Source organism: Prosopis cineraria, unplaced genomic scaffold (assembly GCF_029017545.1).
Source record: "Prosopis cineraria cultivar Desert tree isolate PC_DT_omini unplaced genomic scaffold, ASM2901754v1 PC11, whole genome shotgun sequence".
NCBI lineage: Eukaryota > Viridiplantae > Streptophyta > Magnoliopsida > Fabales > Fabaceae > Prosopis > Prosopis cineraria.
The window spans coordinates 41258692-41273928 of record NW_026555342.1 but is presented as its reverse complement, the minus strand read 5'-3'; positions in this window follow the sequence as shown (position 1 = coordinate 41273928).

The window sequence follows — 15237 nt, the reverse complement described above, 5'->3', positions numbered from 1 at the left end:
TGCTAGTATTTTACTCGATGGCACTGGGCAAGGCATAGTTGTACCAAAACAAAATCATTATATAACATATAAACTAGAAAAGTAAGATGAGACTATGTATACAAGACATTGTGGCGACTTGATAAAATTAAAATTTAGGCAAACGTGTACCATGTGGTGCTCCACTTCACGCCACATGATGCCATGTCACCCTTTACATAAGGTCCCACCTCGCACCACGTGTCGCCATGTCACTCTCCATGTGTCACTCTCACCACACGCCACGTGGCGCCATGTCACCCTCCACATAGGGCCCCACCTCGCACCACGTGACGCCATGTCATCCTTCATGTGTCACTCTCACCACACGCTCATCATGTCATTAATTTATATTTTCATTTTGAAAGTTGTCTCCTCCAAAGTTTGAACCATGACCTCCTTCTTTTGTGTCCAATCATTTTGCCACTGAGCTAGAATGAACCTGTAGTCTATTATTGCATAATTAAATATAAATATATATATATACACATATTATTAAACTATATAAACACACATATATATTAAATATTAAATATTATAAAATATCATTACTATCCTTAAATACTTCAATTTAATTCTTTCAATTTATAAAATTATAAATTATATTATTTATTTTGTTTAAAGTAAACTATAAATATAATTGATACAATATAATTTGTATTATTTATTTTAATTTTTTTTACTTCTTGAGGTTGTTATATTATTTATTTTAATATTCATATTTATAATTATAATATAAAAAATATCTAAGAATAAATAGTAAAAATACTGATGATTATACATTAGTAAAAAAATTATAAAAATGCAAACAATTAGTGGCGACACTAAAAAGTTACCACTGAAAGTCAACTTTCAGCGGCGACTTGCATGTCGACGCTGAAACTTACAACATAATTTTTTTAAAAGAAATTAAAAAATGCTGATAATCAGCGGTGATACTAAAAAGTCGCCGTTGAAAGTTCACTTTCAGCGGCGACTTGTATGTTGCTGCTGAAACTTGCAACATATTTTTTTTAAAAGAAATAAAAAATGCTGACAATTAGCAGTGACACTAAAAAGTTACCGCTGAAACTTGCAACATAATTTTTTTAAAAAAATTATAAAAATGGCCAAATCTTTCACATTTATAACAAACTATTTCTATTTTATATTTTTTAAAATTATCTTTTCTAAAAGTTTTATAATATTAATTATTTGTCCATATGTTAAAACAGTAGAATTTATTGTTCTTTGTTATAACTAGTAAAATAAAAGTAGAAGAAAATATAGAAAATGAAATAGATAACACCCCTTTTGAAATAAATCAACAAGGATACATGAACATAATATCACATATAACTTATAAAAAAATGATATTGCCAAGTAAGTTTAGTAACAAACAGAGAATATTTAAGAAATATAATATTCAAAAATCCTGTGAGAGAATAGGAAAGTTAGGCAATGGTGTTCCTATTCAGCCTAAAAAGAATAATATCAATAGAAAATAAAACTTGTAGAAATAGAAATATGAGATGGTTCGATAAGATATTAGAATCTAAGTCAAAAAAGAAGAATAAGATAAGTCTTAAGAGTCTTAGTCTATGATCAAATAGGAATAGTGAACCTAAAAGAAAGGTAAAAGAGGTAGAAATAAAGAAATACATTATAAAATAATTGAAGAACAAATAGAAATCTCAAAATAGAAAATAGAATAAATTAAATAAGAGAAAAATTTGAAAGAGATATTTGTACAGAATATCCAAATTCTTTTTGAAATAGAAAAAAACACAAGAAATCACGGGTGAAAAACAAATATGACAAAAGAAGAAAAAGAAAAAGCAAAAGAAAAACAAGAGTTAAATCTTGTTAAAAAATAATTTAAGCACAAAAAAAAAGGTAATTAAGTGAAGCAAATCAAAAGAGCTTATTTAACCATGATTTTTCTAAACTTCTATAAAATCAGAAGACTTTTGATTTTGTAGGCATTGAGTTAAATGGCCCCTTCTCTATCTCTTAATATAAACCTCTCTCTACTTGTAATATTACAAGATATGTATGTGTATCTATCTAAGAAGCACCGATACGGGTATGAGTGTCGGGTACGATACGATACGATATTCGGACACGGCTATTTTTTAAAATTTTAGGATATGGGTACGGCTATATAAATAATTAAATATTAAATATTTGGATATCCAAAAACATAATTTCAAGATATCTAATGCCATCACAAAATATAATTTCAAGATGTCTTTCATTACTAGATTGAAATTAAGAATTCACACTTCCTGAACTACTACCTGGTCTAAAATTAGAAGCCATTACAGGTTTAATTTTAAATAATATCCTACAATTTTAACAAGAAGAGAGCTAATAAAAATTTAAAATAAATCAATATTTAATTCAACAAAATAATCCATCTAAAAAAAAATTTAAATCAGTAATTCAATTGTTCTGGACAACTCTCTCGGTTCAGCAGTGAGCAAATTATTCAATAATGCAATAATAATAATAATAAAATATCCATCAGCAGCACACAAATTATCCAATAATGCAATAATAATAATAATAAAATCTCCATCAGTAGCACAACAAGAGGAACTGAAAATGAAGCTGAAAAACAACCGACCATACAGAATAAATTACCAATGAAGTTGAAGAACGACGGTGAGGCAGAGGCAGAGCAGACGGTCGAGAATAAACGTGAACTGTGAATAGGCAGAGGCAGAGGCAGAGCAGAGCGGGTGAGGCAGCGACGCAGCGTGAACCGTGAATAAACGTGAGAGATGAAGAACGAGAATTAGAAGCACAGGCAGTGAAGCTACAGTAGAAAACATGAGAAGGGGGGTCGATTGGAGCTGAAAATGTTAGGGCATCGGATTTCTGGAGCTGGGACTGAGTAAAAGGAACTGAAAAACACAGAGTTTCGCGTCTGCCCGCGTCCGACCCGCGTCCGCCCTTCTCGACCCGCATCCGCCCACGTCCGCCGGAAACTGGGAAAAGGGACGTGCCGTTCCCCCGTCCTGAACGTGTCCGTGCGGATAGGTATCCGACACGGACACGCCGGCCATTTTGCCATGTCCGTGCTTCTGAGGTATTTATGCATGCATACATACATACATACATACATACAACTTGGTTAAATAAATGGAAATGAAAATAAATTGAAATTTAAATAAAAAGAACTCATGAAATTTGTAAAACAAAAATATATTTTTCCTATCAAAAATATATTTTACTTTAATCTAATTTTGAAAACAAAAAAAAAAATGCTGACAATCAGCGGTGACACTAAAAAGTCACCGCTGAAACTTGGAACATAATTTTTTAAAAGAAATTAAAAAATGCTGACAACCAGCAGCGACACTAAAAAGTCGCTGCTGAAAGTCAACTTTCAGCGGCGACTTGTATGTCGCTGCTAAAACTTGCAACATAATTTTTTAAAAGAAATTAAAAAAGCTGACAATCAGCGGCGACACTAAAAAGTCGTCGCTGATTCTTGACTTTCAGCGTTGACTTGTATGTCGCTGCTAAAACTTGCAACATAATTTTTTTAAAAAAATTATAACATATTTTAAAAAAATGCTAATAATCAGCGGCAACAGTAAAAGTCATCGCTGAAAATCTGACAATTAGCGGTGACTATATCTTGTCACTGCTGAAAGTCACACCTTCAGTAGCGACTTTTACTGTCACCATTGAAAGTGACTTTTTAATATCGCCGCTGAAAGTCATTTTTTTTTTGTAATGTATTGAAATTGATATTGATGATAATTATTGATTTAAATCAATATCTATTGCTAATATTTATATATCAATATTGATTGTATTAACTAACTCATAATATATATTTTCTTGAAAAAAGTTATTAGCACGAAGAGGTTGTCCAAGGATCAGGATTCAACAAATTCTAATGCTGATCAGATTCAATCCGATCGACAATTAGGTTGACTTGAGTTATTGTTTTCTATTATTTAAGCTTCCTTGTATATTTACCATCCCAGATATTTTTATTCTCTTCTGAAATCTTTTATTATTTTTTCTTTTGATTTAGCGTTGTCATCAGAAAGGCCATACTTTTAATAAGAAAAACAATTGGAGTTCTAGGTTCATTATATTTTCCCTCCTTTCTAAATAGCTTTTAATAACATGAAAATAGTATTTTGGCACAGTTAATTAATACAGTACTTTTTATCGAACAAATATAGGTCTTGTGCAATGTGTAGAATTTTCAGAAATCATAAATGGCACTTAATTAAGATTTAATGAAATATTAATAATTATCTAACGAAAGGTAAAAAGGTATATAAATAAAAATCATATAGAATCGTATGTAAGAACGTAGATGTTTAAATAATTTTGAATGTTAACCTAACTTTTCACACAAGTATAAGAAAAACATTGCTAAATTATTTTTGACTAATCAACATGAGAATGCTATGCAGCAGTGAAAAAAGTTTTCAACAATATATTATATAAATATTAATATTGGCCAAATCCAAAATGATGGCTTATTATTTACATGCATTTTGTCTATATTTTCTTTTATCCTTTATTCTTTTGTTAATTTATACCTTTGATGTTTCTGGATATTTTAGCGCATCTCTTCATAACTTTTAAATTTTATAACGACGTTGATAATCATGATTTTGATATTAAGGTAATTGAGTGATGATATTGATATGAATGGTACAAACTAATGATATATTTTTCTTGAAAAAGCTATTAGGGTGGAGCGCGGGCTCAAGTCTGAGGGACGAAATTCAACAAATTATAATGCTTGTCAGACTCCAACTGAGAAATCACAAGGCCTAAGTTACTGTTTTTATTTACCATCCAAACTTTAGAAGTTAATATTACGAACTAATAAACACTTAACAATAATATTTGATCCTTTTCTTTTCCTGCAGAGATGAAGCCAAAGTCCCTAGATGATCAAAATCCATCAAACACAAACAATTGTGTGATGAAGCTCATTTCCTCACTGGGTACATATATACATACTACATACATACGTATTATTGACTAGTTATATGCTAATTTCTTTTTATTTTCTTTTATGCCTTTCTGCACAAGAACTTTGAACTTTTTGTTTTAGGACTAAAGAAAATCATGAGTTGGTTGACTGTTTCATGAAAGAACTTGTAAAACGTGATCCTTGGTACAAAGATAACAACTGTGCGCAGGAGGCACAGAAAATTCAGAGCACTGTATATTACAAGCACACATATAAACAAGTACAGAAAGGTAGTGCAAGCTTTTCTTTTCTTTTCTTTTAAATAAAGGCTGTTTTCTTTATCTGCAGAGAGGAGTAGCATAACCTTTATTGAGTAATTCATGTATTGGCAGGTAGAATCAAAATATCAACAGCACTGTTAATTGCAGCAAAAAATGGTCTCGCGAAGCAGGTGAGACAAATCCTAGACGATATTCCTTTGTCTATCCATGACCAATTACTCAAGAAGAAGAGGAATATAGTACATGTAGCTATAGTGGAAGGCAAAGCCATGTATTGGAGGAAGTAAAGAAACGCAAACCCTCACACTGGCTTGTACTAAGACAGAAGGTGGATGCTAAAGGAAATAATGCATTGCACTTGGCCGCAAAGCAATCAAAATATACAGCAAGTGGAATACGTGGACCTGTTATGCAACTGCAACGGGAGGTCATGTGGTTTGAGGTATTTCTTACAACCTTTTCCCTTCAATAAATGGATGATATAGTTTTTCGTGAATTTGTACAATGCTTATTAATTTTGATTTTTATTATGCTGAAACGGTATGTGAAGACTAAAATGTACCTGCTTTAGATAACTAATATTATAATATAGAGGAAAACATAACTATATGTCCTTGTAGTTTTAATGTGTTTTGGTATAGATCCTGTAGGTTTTTTTTCCCCCTGTCGCTTCAAATCCCTCTATACCTTGCTTGCAACGTTAGTTCCTTTATTTTCTAATATGTCCAAAAATAACGATGGAGTGATTGATCACACTAACAATGTTAAATATATTGATATGTGACTAACGCTGTGAATTTATGCCGAGGTTGAATTATAATCTTAAATATGCTGAGGTTTAAGTTCCGCTGTCAATGTGATGATGAACTTGTTGGTTGGTGATCTATATGTCCTTGTCCTAGTGAGCCATTAAGATTCAGTTCACCTAAACTTCTATCTACCCAAAAATAATTGACGCATGCTGGCATAGAAAACACAGTACTCTTAGGCATTCATTAAAACTTAATTGACGCATGCTGGCATAGAAAACATAGTACTCTTAGGCATTCATTAAAACTTACTGTTTAGTTGGTGTCTGTGGCGGGGCATTGGCAATTGGACCTTTATATTTAAGGTTTTGGTATCGTCAATTTCTTGATGAAAACTAATAGTTGTTAGATGAAACGAATGTTAATGTATCTATATTCGACCTAATTTTCGGCCCCACTTTCATATTAAACTTTGTAATTTCGTGATATCCATAGTTAATATAACTTTTTGCCATGAATAATTGGAATAAACATGTCTTACGTGAATTTACACAATGCTAATGAATTTTGTTATCTTATCTTGAAACAGTATGTGAAAGAAAAAATGCCTCCTTTGTGAACACCGTATTTTGTCTAGGCATTTTTTTTAAATTTGATAATAAATAATCAAAAAAAATATAAAAATTCAAAAATAAAATTTAATCCTTTTTAGGATTATATTTTAACAAAAAAAATCTTGTTTAAATCTTCTAAAATCTCTCTTCAAATTATCCCAACCATTCAAGATATTAGGAGCTAATTTTTGAGAATCAACTTCTTTTGAATTTCTTCATTTAAATTTTGTTATCTTCTAAAAAAAATACATGCTTGCTTAATTCAAAATTAAATTTCTTTTGTCATTTTCTTTTTTTTTCTCTTCTAATTTTTTTAAAAATTAAAAAAAAAGAGAAGAAAGGATTATAGATTTTTCTCTTCAAAAATATATATATAAACCAATGGGTTAAATCTTAACCCATTGGTTCCAAAATTTAGTGCTCGATCAAACGCCACACACACAGAGTTAGAGGAAAAGCACTAGCAAAGAAGGCAGAAGAGAAAAGAAGACATAGAACACACGCACCCTTAGAATTGCAGAAAGCAAATGGAGCCATGCAAAGAACGCATGCATGAAGAGAAGATACGAAGGAAAGCAGACAGCAGAGTAGAAAAAGAAACCAGATGCAGAAAAGATCAGACGTGAAAAACACTTGGTCATGCAAAGAAAAGCAGTCAGAGATGCATGTAGAAAAAGAAATGCATGCATGTACAAAGAAGAAAAGAAAACAAATGCTGGACACGCACGCAAGAGAAACGGAGAAAATGAGAAAGAAATAGAGAAGACGTGCACGGTAAAGAAAAAGAGCCCGAGCTTCAACAATAAAGGGATCTCTCATGCAAAGATCTGGGGGGAGGGGACTGGATTTTTTTGCTCATGGAGGAGAGAACGAAGGAGAAAGAAACAGAGACAGAAAAATGAAGGAAAAACAGAGCATGGAGAGAAGGAGAAACAGGAACATTTCAGCGAGAGAGAAGAGGGAGAGAGACAAAAAGAGAGAGAGCCATAAACGTGAGAGAGAGGCGAGACCGAGGAAGAGTTCGAGAGAGGACCGAAAAAATGAAAAACAGAGGAAAGAAAAACTAGAGGAGAGTGACGGGGAAGAGCGGACCGAAGGACATGAAACAGAGACTGAGGAGGAAGGGGCGGTTTTGCTGGAGAAAAAGTGAGAAGAGACCGGGCAAAAACGCAGAAAATCGAGCACGAAAGAACATAAGAGGAGAGGAAGAGGAGACCGAGCAGAAACGCAGAAAACAGAGATGAGAGGGGAGTGACAGGGAAATTGGAACCGAGAGAGTGAGGAAAAAAAATGCACAAACAGTAGCATGCATGCACACGTGGGTTTTTTGACTGAACAAGATCATCATTTTCTTCTTCCCTCAATCACACGAGTTCTAGATGTTTTACAAGCAAAAAAAAACAACCAGAAACATGTTCAAAGCTTGAGGTTGAGGTGATGGAAGTGTTGCCTTGAGAGGAAGAAGAATGCAAACACACACTATTTAGGTAATATTTAAATCATATCATCTCCCTTGATCTGGATTCATTGATGAACATATATATATATTGATAGATATTATGAGTGTGGATTGATCCAGATATATATTTAGGCATTAAAAAATTTTAAGAATTAAATATTTTTATGTTGAATTTAAAACATACTTGAGAGGTGTCTGACGAAAAGAGAGAGAGAGAGAGAGAGAGCCTGTGAAAATATTATTGATAATTTGTGAGGTGATTGTAGTTTGAAGCCGCATCTATCATGGCTATGATCTTGCTAAAAGTTTATGTCAAATCTGAATTTTTTTAGAATATATCCTCAAGTCAAAAAAATAATGAATTGTCAAAATATTTTATTTCTCTATTCTTTCCATGGCCTTTATTGCATGAATTGTTTAGCTACCCACAATATTATACACTGACTGTAGGCATTTAGAATGATTTCATACCGTGTAAATCAATAAAATTTTGCAGGTATGAGAATCAATCTTATAATAAATATTTAAGTCTCATGTGAGATTTTAAGAATCTTCATTGAGAATTAAATTAATTGCCTTATCATGTAGGATAATAAATCCTCATAATATCATGATTTACAATTTATATATATTACATAAACAAATTTTTATTAATAAATAATAAACATTTTTTATAATATTAATTAATTAAGTTAATAATTATATTGTCTAATTAAATCTGGTGGTCATGTGAGATTTTTGAAATTTCATAGACCTTTAAGATAATTGTACTATCGCGTGATTCAATAAAGCTTCGTAGGTATAACGATTAAGATTTTTATATGCATTGTATAATTACGTATTAAAATATATTCAAAGTGAATTATTTAATCCCTTTATCGTGTGAGACTTTGAATCTCCGCAGATATTTAGGATAATCTCATATCGTGTAAATCAATAAGATTTCACAGATATGAGAACAAAACTTATATATTAAAATTAACTCTCTTTTTATAATCCAAATTAATAATTTATTTAAGTTCATGTGAGATTTCTAGAATCTTCATAGGGACTTAAATTAATCACATTATCGTGTAGGTTAATAAGTCTTCGTAGATATAATGATTTTCAATTTTTATAATAAATAAGTAATTTTTGTAAATAATCATATAATATATAATTTAAGAAACTTAATTAACCAAATTAATGTATTTAAATTGTAACCATATTTACCAATTATATCTTTTAGTCATGTAAAATTTTTGAATCTCCATAGGCTTCTAAGATCATCGTATTATCGTATGAGTCAATAAGACTCTGCAGATATAACGATTTAGTTTTTAAAATATATATATACATATATATTATATAATTAATTAAATCAATTAATTAAATTTAATTCTTTTATCGTGAGAGATTTTAGAATCTCCGTAGATATTTAGGATAAGTCATATTATTGTATAAGCCAATAAGGTTATATGGGTATGATGATTAAAATTCTTCAAAAACATATATACATACTTAAGCAAACTATTATTAACACTTAAAAATAAATAAATTAAATTGCCAAACTCTTTTATCGTGTGAGATTTCAAAATCTCGGCAGATATTTAGAGCAATTACATTATCGTATGAACCAATAAGGTTCTACAGGTACTGCGATTAAAATTCCCAATCATAAAACATAAAGAAAAATAATTTTAAACCCTTTTCTTTCTTTTTTTCAAAAATTTAAAAATGGAGAAAATAATTAAAATTAAATTACCTTTTGCAATTTAAAACACACATATCAAAATTTCAGAAATTGTTTCATTTGCAAAATGATGAATTATTTCTAATTAATTTCTCTTCAAGAAAAATATTTTCACCAACAAACTTTTAATCCCAAACGGACTTTAATCCCCATCACAGGGTACGTAGGCCTCAGAGTCAGATTCTGAGTTAAGTCCGTCCTTCCTCGTAAATAAATAAATATTTCTCACCTAATTCTTATCGTTTTTATCAAACACATAAATATAAAAGGGATAATTAAAATAATTATAAAACCATATTAATAGAGTACAACAAACTTCAGGTAACCGTTTTGATGAACGAGTGTTGTGGGATGCTTAACACCTTCCCCACACTCAACCGACTCCCGAACCCATTTTCTGATTTCGCAGACCACCCTCATTCTTCCATTAATCGGTTTTCTGAGATTTCCTTCAAAATCTTGGTGGTGACTCCTCGTTCATGCGGCTCCCACCGTGAAGGTCTGGACCTCCACTCGCGCGCCGTTCGCGTCACATTTTTTCGGGTGCGACATCCTTACTTCATCTCCCAAACCAACAAGAAGGGTGAAACCCCATGGAAGATCTTTGTGGACAAGCACAAGGATCTCATTGATGACTGTAACAATTCAGTGAAGGACACTTGTGAATCTTATATTGTTGCATCTACTCTTGTTGCTGGTGCTACCTTTTCTGCATGCTACGAAGCCCCTGATACATTTGGTCACACGTTTTATATCTCTCTGTTCATTTCATTTTGCTTCTCAATCACTTCATTGACTGCTTTTCTATCCATTTATAGCACTCGAAAAGAAAAACTCAAAAGTTGCCGTAGATTTTTGCCAGCTCAACTTTGTTTGGGCTTCTTTACATTCTTTGCATCCCTAATTTCAATGTTGGTCTCTTTTTTTGCTGCGTTGTCCCATGACTTCAACTCCAAAGTGAAGTATCACCATCGTATTTTATGGGATCATTTTATATCCAGCAGTGGGGCTATTCGCGCTCACACAAATTCCACTGTACTTGAATATTATCATAGTCTCATTTTTCATGAAGGTACCAAAACCAAGAACTATGGAAGAAGATCATATATCACATTTCTTCCAAGGTTCAAGAACAAAACGGCAGAGTAAAACCCAGGCGACTGTACCAAAATGGTGAAAGAGCAAATGAAAGTGTTAAGAATAAAGATCCAGCTTCACCAAAGCCCATTGTCAATGAATATTCTTGCCAGTATATATATCAAGCCCAACAGTGATGAATCCAATTCTTCATAAGATGCAAGAATACATCAGAAAACCTAGATGTTTTGTATCACTGTTCTTCATTAACTGTCACCTTAGCATGGCAGTACGATATGATTGTTACTTGTTGGAATTTGAAAAGTTTTGCATTCTGTGTTGCTGTAATAATTCAACCCATTGAGTTTACATCCAGCTAATCACATTGAGTTTATTGCTTGTATGGCGAAAACATTATTACAATTTATGATTCACATGTGTGATGTGAAAGAGGAAAGGGAATTAAGTGAAGAGAGAGACTAATAAAGGAGAAATATAAAAAGGAAGGGCAAGGCTAAATTCTCAAAAATTTTATTTAATATTCAAAATATGAGAACCCTAACTCTAATTATAAAGTCCTAAGATAATAAAATAATTCTAATTTAAATTCAAATACTAAATTTAATTTAAATTTTAAAAGATAATGCTGATAGGATGTTAATATCCTATTTTATTGAAGATAAATAAATATAAGATAATTGTGAATACCATATTTTGTTTGGGCTTCCAGATATAAATTAAAAATAAATAAAAATCCCAATAGAATTGAGTAAATTAAATAAATATAATAAAAAAAGGAAAAATAGGATTTTATAAAAAAATTAAAATAAAATAATATCTTCACAATTTAAAAGGAGTTTCTTTCCTTTTTTTTGTGGCCTTCAAATCCCCACAATTATGGTCTTATCAAATTAAATGTGATAATTTGAATATGAAATAATTATGAAGCAAAGTCAAACTAGGATTTGCCTTGGTATGCTTGATTTTGTCTTTAAGAGGAAAAACCCTAGTTGGTGTGTATAAAAAGGATAACAAAGAAGGAGAGAGGAGAAAAAAAATTTTTGGGGAGGAGGCACGGATTTGAGGCCATAAGGGGAGAGAAAAATTGAAGAAAAAGGCAAATAAGAGATAGGAAAATTGAGATAAGAAAAGACGCATGAATGAAAAAGTGTGAGGAGTGTGTGTGAAATAAAAAAAGCTACCACAAGCTACAAAAGGGAAGGGTGATAAAATCTCACTATTGCTTGCCTCTCACCGAATGCGAAGCCACCCCTGGAATTGCCATCCAAGTCTGACAAATTGTGAGGTGATATTCTTTTATTTGTCTCCTTTCATTTTGTGATGTAATGCTTGTGCTTATGTTTATTTTTTTAATTTCTTTTTGCCCTTCTCTTTTGCATTTTTTTCCTTTCTTCTTCTTTTTTTTCTTTCAATGATTCAAATACATGGCCAACAATTCAGGAAAAAAATTTATGTAGTTAATGATGATAACATTCTTGCCACTTATTCTCCTTTTCTTTTTCTTCTTTTTCCCCTTCCTTCTTTTCATGTTCTTCTTGGCATTTTTTCATGACAGTAGAGGCGTCCCTATATTTGACGGGCTACTGATGGATCTATGGTTGATCTTCCTCAATTTCCTTTATTTTATTCTATAAAACAAAAATTTATTGTTTGTTATGTTTTTATGGGTGATACTAAATCACCATGGACCTATAACAGCATCAAACAAAATACCGTGAATGATATTAAGTCATCGCAGGTAAAAATAATAGAATTGTTGACATATTTTAGATTATATTATAAGTGATATTAAATTACTATGGATTCCTAAAAAAGTATCAAATGAGATGCCGTGAATGATATTAAGTCATCTCAAGTAAAAATAACAAATTTGTTGGCATATTTTGGGTTATGCCATGAGTGATACTTAGTCACCTTGGATTTCTAAAAATGTCTATCCAAATTTCCTTATTAAAATACTTTCTAGAAAATTATTCTTGAAAATTCCTTTTATTCCTTTAGGGTTTTTTATGAGTGATACTAAATCGCCGTGTACACTTAGAGTGTCAATCATTGAACTGTGAGCGATATTAAATCACTACAGGTTCCAATACTAATTATTTTTCTCTTACCTAAAAGTACTTCTTTGGAACAAATTATTATTTAAAACAAATAAGTATAATAATATAACCCAAAATATCAATCTTTTCAATAAAGAAACTGATTAGAAGAGTTAAAAAAATAATATTTCAAACTATGTGGACTTTGATTTCCATCACAAGGTACATAGGCCCTAGGTTTTGATCCTAGGTCAAGTCCTCTCATGTAAATAAATAATTTATTTTCCTCTATTTTTTATCATTTTTTCATGTGGAATAAAGGGTAATTAAGATATTATTAAAAAGTCAATTAATTTACGCAATCAACTTAGGGCAACCGTTTCTATGAACGGGTGTCGTGAGGTATCTAACACATTCCTCATACACAACCAACTCCCGAACCCTTTTTGTAGACTATCTTTTTTCATTACACAGTTTTCCAAAGTTTTTTCAAAAACTTTGGTGGCGACTCCCGTTTTCTACATTTATCGATCTTTCCTCATCGGGGAGATCACGGTCCGGGCACGAAAATAATGATAAAATGAACAATAATATCCTTATTCAAGTATCCGAAATGAATAACATTAATAATATCCTAAATTAACTCAAATTATCTTAATTAATTGTTATGTCATATTCCATCATACCCTTGCGTGAACAGGGAGAAATTTTTTCTAATAGGTGAGGTAATGAAGAACTAAGTCTATGTGGAGGACAAACTTGGTTATGGTGAATCTCTAGAAAACATTTACACAGACAAGATACTGTTGATGTTGCTCATTAAGAGACAGGCCACATCCTTGGAAAGTATGACTTGTACACGAGGTGGAGCTACGGCATAATGAGATTGATTCTAGCTAATCACAACTTGAGAAGGTTGCACTTGCACACTCACACTAATTATAGGAATATCTTCTGATGAAGCCTATATTGTGGTGAGGATGCTGGAGTTGACTGTAATGACCTAGAAAGTCTAGTTATTAATTTATAGTGAGATAATGTAAGTGTATTTTTACTAGTTTTGGGATGGAATTAACATGAAATGTTGGTGGCGTAGTGGAAATCCTCCTTAGTGCCTGCCTTTGGTCCTTAGTTCGAATCCTTGTGGTGCAAAGCGAGGGATTTCATTTTATCCCACAGCCTCTTGAAATTACCATTATGACCCTAATAAAAATAAAGAATGAAAATATCAGAACATACACGGGCTTTTCTTTTTCTTCCTCCATTTTCCTTTTCATCTAATGTCAGCAAAACCAGAGAGAGCACCACCACTCAGGACCCAAAATGCGAATCCCTTCATCTTTTCCTTGCTTGTTCACCGCTGGTGATCGTGGGAGCACCAAAATCTTCCCACTCCCCTGACAGAATTGCAGTGTGTGAGTGTCAGGTTCTCCTCTGTTCGTCGCCGGCAAGGTTGTGCACGGAGGAGCCTCGTTTTGTCATCACCAGGTGTCACCATTGGCTGCTAGTTCTTCCTCCATTTCGATTTTGCTTCATCAAATTCTTCTTACTCGCTCTGCTTTAGTCTGCCTGATGTGGAACCTTAAATCCTTTCTCTTCATTTCTCCTTGCTTCATTGGCGAGTTAAGTTCATCCTTTCACTTCTCTTCCTCGTCATGTCCATGTGTGTATATATTCAAGTGATTGAAAAAATTATTTTCTTTCCTTATTCAGATGTTGGTTGTGAATGCATGGGGGAGAGGGTTCTGAGCAAGCTAGAGATTGGAGGACATTTCCATTAGGTAATCTTATTTTAGTTGGTTACTACTTGTTGATGAATGGATGGGGATTTTGATTTTCTGAGTTTAAAACTAACTTTTGCTGAATGAATGAAATTTAGGAAGTTTGATTAATTTAAATATTGTCATTGGAGATTTTGGAAAAAGGGAATTAGAGAGGAAGAAGCTTGATATTATCATTTCAACACTGATGCATGCAAGGTGTTTGGTAGAATGCTTGATGAGAGGATTTTTTTTATTTGATAATTAAACTATATGGAAGGTTATTATTCTCAACAAGGAAACTTAGAATTGGAATTAGTGATTTTTTTAAGAGTATGATAAATTCTAAAAGTTGATGATGAAAAATTGAGTAAATGATTTATGGATAAAAGCTCCATTGAATGAATTAGGAATTGATGAACACTAAGAGTTTGTTGAAAGGTCTCAGAGAGGATATTACATACATACATACATACATATCATTTAAATAATTATTTATGACTAAAGTGGTATGAAGGAAATTGGTGATAAATGACAATGCTATTGAACAA